Source organism: Mus caroli, chromosome X, assembly GCF_900094665.2.
Source record: "Mus caroli chromosome X, CAROLI_EIJ_v1.1, whole genome shotgun sequence".
NCBI lineage: Eukaryota > Metazoa > Chordata > Mammalia > Rodentia > Muridae > Mus > Mus caroli.
Window position 1 is genome coordinate 15,510,132 of NC_034589.1, and position 6,962 is coordinate 15,517,093.

The following is a 6,962-nucleotide window of genomic DNA, read 5'->3' on the forward strand; positions in this document are numbered from 1 at the left end:
CAAAAGATGGCCTAGTCGGCCATCACTGGAAAGAGAGGCCCATTGGACTTGCCAACTTTATATGCCCCAGTACAGGGGAATGCCAGGGCCAAGGGTTTGGGGTGGGTGGGCGGGGGCCTGGGGGGGGGAGTGTATTGGGGACTTTTTGGATAGCATTGGAAATGTAATTGAGGAAAATATCTAATAAAAAAACCATAAAAAAGATTTTTCATATTATAATATCAACTATTATCATTTCTGTGCCTGGAGATTTATCTCAGTGATGACATGTTTGCCTAGTGTGTGCAACCCCCTCTCTTTACCTTTCTTCCAAATTTGAGAAATAAGCTGAGTTTCAGTCACAGTTCTCATTTCTTCATTTATTTCTTGTTTAAAAGTAATGCATGAATAAGTTACAGCTTTCCATTTTTCATTCCCAGGAATCTACCTTGTCTTATACTCTGGAGTTTATGGCATTATATTAGCTGGATTCATACTCATCTCCGTAGCTCTCCAACGGAGGAATTCGAGCAAACTATGGCTCCATTTGGCTAGTGAAACTAATAACATGATGACTTTATCACAGAAGTGCTATTGTACTTCACTCACTAAGCTGGCTCTTTTACATTATCTTCATTTGGAAAAAATCTTTAAAGAGTCTTACTTTAGTTCCTGACAGGTTTCATTGCACAGTAGCAATCTAACAATAGGGTGCTTGCTAGTGGCTTGCAGATGGAAACAGGCACAGCTAGGGTCTCCAAATGCAGCAGTTCCTTGAAGGCCTGCTGAGCATTAACATTACTTGGGGGACCAAAATAAACTATCTGTATTAGTATCACCTGCAGGTGTCCACAGGCTACTATAACTCTCATCTTGAATTTCCCAGGTCTAAAGAGGCTTTGGTACCTAATAAGACTTGGCAACTTCCATCCACCTTTTGCATGCGCCCAACTGTCAACTCATGACCAGATTCAAATGGCAACAATAATTAAGTTAATTGGCACAGACTTCACTGCCACATTCATGAGAATTAGCAAAAAGGATTGTTTAGTTTATTTTTACAAATAATTGTTTAGTTTATTTTTCTGTTGTTTGTTACTAGAACTCTTATCAGACATGTATCGGTCAGTGTTTAAATCTGTTTTTCAATCACCTTACTAAATTTCACTCCTCATCTCTTATCTCACGTTCTCTCATCTCTTCTCATTTGCCATTGTAATGTCTTCTCAGTTCTGACCATGCAATAAACTAAAAATCAATTCAATTTCCTCTCCTGTCTATAATCCAGCTGAGCCAGCACCATCAATTTCAATTTCTTTTTTTCTTTTTTTCCTATTGAAAATAGATTTAAAAAAAAATATATAATCTATTCTGATCATGGTCCCCCCCATCTCCCCTGAAGTGTCCTCCACTTCATCACTCATCCAAATCCAAAACTTTTCTTTTTCTCTTTCATTAGGATAAAAATGAAATAGGCATCTAAAATATAATTATAAAATAAAATTAAATATAATAAAACCAAGCCAAGAATAAGGCAAAATAAACAGACAAAAGTCCAAATTAAAAACTCAAGGAACATATATAGATACAGAGACATACATGTTCGCATATATAGAAATGCCATAAAAATATAAAACCGGAAGGCATAATATATATGCAAAGGATGTGAAAGGTTAAAAAAATGGGGGAAAAGGGTCTGACAAAACATTATCAGACCAAGAACTTCCAAAAATTCCACTGAGTTTGTTTTATGTTAGCCATCTCCTGCTGGGCATGGGGTCTGGCCTCAAGTGTGATTTGTATATCCAATGAGACTCAGGCTAATTTTTCATGTGTAAACAATTATCAGTTGAGGATAACTTCCAGGTTAGACATGTAGGTTTGGTCTGTTTACACTTTTAGTGCTAGGACCCTATCTAGCCCAGGCCTGTTAGGCAATGTGCATGCTGCCAGTCTCTGTGAGTTCATATGTGCACTGCTTCTTCTGTGTTTAGAAGATCATGTTTCCTTGGTGTCTTGCATCACCACGGCTCTTACAATCTTTTCACATCATCATCCACAGGGTTCCCTGAGCAACCAGGGTATGGATGCAACTGGTGGAAATACCCATTTAAGACTGACTATTACATGGTTTCTCATTCCCTGAACATTGTTAAGCTGTGGGTCTCTGTATTTATTCCCATTACTACAGGAAGATTCTTTGGTGATACCTGAGCACTAAGAGTCAATTTATTGCTATGTTCCTTGAGCAGAACAGTTGCATTTGATGTTCTGCTCAATCCATGACCTATGTGGTCTCAACTTTTTGGTCACTTGAGAAGTGTCTGGGATAGGGTCCATCTCATAGAATGGGCCATAAACCCATTTAGATATCAGTAGGTTACTCTCACAAGCATTATGCCACTCTCTACAAGCACATCTTACCTGCAGGTCTTGGGAGGTTGAAGGGTTTGTAGTTGGTTTGGTGTTTACCTTTCACATAAAAACCCTATGGAGTACATTCCATTCAATATATACTAAACCAACTAGCATGTTATTGTATGTACACAGTAATATTTCTACTAGCTAGAAGCAAATTGATGCCTGCTATTAAGGAAAGAGAGATAATTCCTGTTCCTCTGGTGAGGAGGGCTATTTCACCCTTAGATTTAATCTGCAGAACAATTAAAAAAGAACTTGGTAGCTAGGTTATGTGCAATCTCAATTTTTCTCAGATACCAAATAACATAGTATATGCAATCTTAATTTTTTGTGTCTTCTCTTAACTATTTTGATATTTGTACCCTAATCAGAATGGTATGTTTGTTTTTTACTGTCTTCTTGTGCATTATAGATAGTTCTTCCTTGGGTACTTCAAAAGTATTTGCTTTCAAGCTGTTGTAAATAGGTCTCTCTTCTAGTAGTAGTTACAAAATTGCCATACAGAATGGATTTATGGGAACAAAGTGGTTTCAAAGATTTGCTAGGTCATGAATCTCGTGGTAGCATTTACGTACTTTTCATGTTGTTTTATAGTTTTGATTTTAAAGGTCTTCTTTTGGCATAAGAATATAAATTAATGGCTGGTGGCAACTGAAGAGTCATGGAGAGGATTGATCCTACAATTTGGGTTTCTCATGTCTAGCAAAGAGGAAGAGAAATAAACCATTTATTGTGTTTGCATTGTTTTGCAACAGATAGTATGAATAGATCACAGAGTTTCATTCATGTTAGGCAAGTGCTATATAACAAATCTAAATATCTCCCCCAACTTTTAAATTTTTATTTTATGGGAGGGTCCATGTTGCTCATCTAGGTCTTAAATTTATGGTCACCTAGAGATACAGACCAGTGCCATAAGACTTAATTGCTTGTATTTTCTTGCCTTGCTTTCTGTCCCTTAAAGGTTGAGTTCAAAATCATTTTTCTTCATTCCCCTATTGTTCTCTTCCCATTTTCATATTGAATCCCCATTGCCTCCTATTTAAAATTAGCCTGATCTGCTATGAGTCAAAATTTAGATATTGACAATGAAATTTGTACTGCTAAGTGTTCTGTTTAGGATTTTCTGGGTGTTTTTTGTTGTGTATCATGCCCAAGGGCTAGCTTTCTTCTTTAGTTTGATTTCATAAAATATGAGTGTTAGATACCATCTCCTGTTCAGGAATTTTCTACATTTAAGATAAACAGTGAGCCTTTAAGATTCATAATAGTTGAATCTGTGTTGAGGGTGTCTTGTGTCTAGTGTCTAGTGCATGTTATTAGTTTTTAAATGTCTTATTCTTTTGGGAAGCCAGGAATCCTGATGCTGGGGTTGAAATTTCCCTGGTAAGATTGTCTCACATTGCTAAATATGATATATAATGCTGAGTCTGAGAGATGTTCTAGTTGGTCTTATGGCTGTCATTAATGCTATGGCCATTATATGTGTCTTACCAAATGTTGCACCAAGGAAAAAAGAAGTAGAAGCCCATGTGCATTCGAATTTCATACTAGTTCAACTAACTAGGAATAATTGTATCTTCACTCTTATTTCATAAACTGGAAATGTTTTCAGACATAGACCAAAAAAATTTTACTAAGTACCAACCTTCATCCCCCCCAAAAAACAAACTGGCAAGTTGCACAAGACAATGAAATAGACCAACTTGAATTTGACTATAAAATCCATGTTTTTCAACTCCATGATGCTGATACCACAGAGTAGGAGCATTGTTGGAGAAAAAAAGGCTAGCTTTGACATAATGGTTTGGTCCAAAAAGACAAATCAGAAGGGGGAAAGCATGGGTTATTTTTCATTGTCCTTTTTATAATGCCTTTATTTTATGAGCCTTGCATGAAGGGAAAGGCCTGGAAAGTCTTTTTGTCTGCTCATTAACTTATTAGCATCAATTACTATTGATGTCATTTCAACCATGACTAGTCAGTCTGTTTCTTCATTCCCCCCTGAGTGAAAAGCAGCAAGAAACTGGAAAGAGTGAGAAGCAGAAATGGAGACAGATTTTCTTATAGAAATGCTAGTCTTGACATTTTTCCTCACTGATCATATCATTAATTTTTCCTTCTCTGTAACACAACACACACACACACACACCATACACACACACTATGTTTTATACAATTCCCTTTCTGAAAGCAGAATACTTTAGAAACCACTTAGTAGGTGACGAGTTTGGCATGTAATAAAAAGCAGTTTTAGAACCATATTGATTCTTAATGTCAGACCTGATTGCTAATTTCCATATACTATTAACAAATCATCAAATATGCTCTAAAACCCTGCTAGAAAGATCTGATTAGGTGATGGTACACAGGTTATGGGCAATTTTATTCCCCTAAAACACTTTCAAAGTATACTCGTAATTTGAATCACTGAGTACAACATAACTTTCTGAAAATTAAATCAGATGTTTTCTCAAACCAGTATTTTGTCTGATCACTGTGTTTAGTAATAGGCACTTAGCATTCCTCTGGAAGAAATGTGGTATGCTGTTTGTCAGAGCCTCTGTGACTATATAAAACACTATATTTTTCAGACTTGTTTGTCTTGTCTCCTTCTGCTTAAAAAGATATCAGATATTTACAAATCACATTGAAGCTAGCATTGTTATCTGAAGTCCAAAGTCACCAAATTCTGAGTTTTGTAGGTTATGACAAACCCTAAAGGACTGGAAGAAATTATATTTATTTCAGCCAAATATAAAACAACATGCAAATAGCCTTAAAAGAAGAAATAAATCTAATAGATTTGTAAAAGTGTTTTTAAAACATGTTTTTATTCTAAAATAGAAAATGCTGTTAAAATGTCCTACTACTCAGTTAATATGCAACCAAAGAGTGGAGATAAAACACTATTTTTGTTCTGCAAATATATCTAGAATCACACACACACACACACACACACCAACAATAAGCTGTCTGTTCTGGCAGTTTTGACACTCTTCCAACAAGTAATATAGTGTGTATTAACCTTCTTTTAAATGTATCAATGACTCCAAATAAAAGCACTCATTCCACTTCTCAAGGTGGATACAATCTGGTGTATTTTTAGAAACTATTTTTTCACCAGAAAGAGAATGTGCATTTCTTTATTTGCTGAATTTAATTATATATTAAAATATACAGTGTTCTCTTCTATTATGAGTAATCAGGGCATGCAAATTGCAGGCTTCATCCTTACGTTTTAATATGCTTCATTGGAAGATGAGCAATGATTTTTTTTTAATCTCACACATATCTGCTTGAGGGAAAACCGTTTGATCTTTGACAATTAAAAGCCTTGGGATTTAGCTATTATGCCATTAGATATGGATAATTTTATTAACTTATCCAAAATATCAAGGAAATTTGAGATAATACCAGTTTATTTAACAAGTCAATCTAAAACACATACTGCATTTGTCTAATTTTCTGACTCTACTCTTATTAGAATTAGACCCTCCAAGTATTAACTCATTACACACTTTAAAACCTAAATGCAATTCTTTTACTCCAAACTAAATCAACCACTTATTCATTTGTATTAAAAATACTATAAGAAGTGTGTGTTAATCATTTTACACATGTGCTAAGGCATTTCTAATCATTGTTACTTAATGTAAACAACAAAAATTTCCAAGCATTTATAATGCTTATTACTTAATATCATCCTGTAAAGTTATTCAATGAGCAAATATATTTCTCTCAGTTTGCTTGTTCCAGATATCATACAGCTTGCATTTATTTTTAGTCATAGCTTAAGTTTGAATCACTGAAACTCAATTTAAAAGGCCAAGCTCATTAAGAGCAACTATAGATATTGCATAAATTAGTAAGTATAACTGGACTGGAAGCAAACAATACAGTAAGCCTGCATAGTATATCCTTACATAGTATAAAAGCATTTTATATTTCTCTACAAGTAAGTACTCAGGAAATAGTTTTCGACAAGGAAAGTTAAAATACAATGGATTCCTAGTAGAAAGCTTTAGAAAAGGTAACTTTATAGCCTACATCCTATCAGAAGATAGCTGACAATGTTTCTTAAGAGAAGAGTGAATGCAGTTGGATATCTGTGACTTACCAGAATCAGTGAAATGTGCAAGAAGACCATGAGAATCATGATGAATTCATTATTTTAGGCTGTCTTCTAACCTCCACATGTACCTTGTGGCTTGCATTTGCATATGTGTATGAGCACACATAGACAATCCAGATGAAATTCCCCAAACTGTTTCTGACCAGTGTCTCATCTGATTAGACCAGGAAGAATGATGCCTTCCCTTGTGGATGTCTACTAGAGTTATTGAAGTGGAAATGTGACTGGTTTTTTGAGTCAGACAGAACAGGGTGTACTTCTTCCCTGCATAAAGAAAAGTTACTGACTTAACTAACTTTTCTTTCTGTTTCCTTGACTATTGAGTATTTGATAACAGCTGAATAAGAGATTGCATAGAGACTATTTGATGTCAAAGAGTGTAGATTCAGTCTTTACAACATTGCATGAAACAACATCCTTCCCTTCA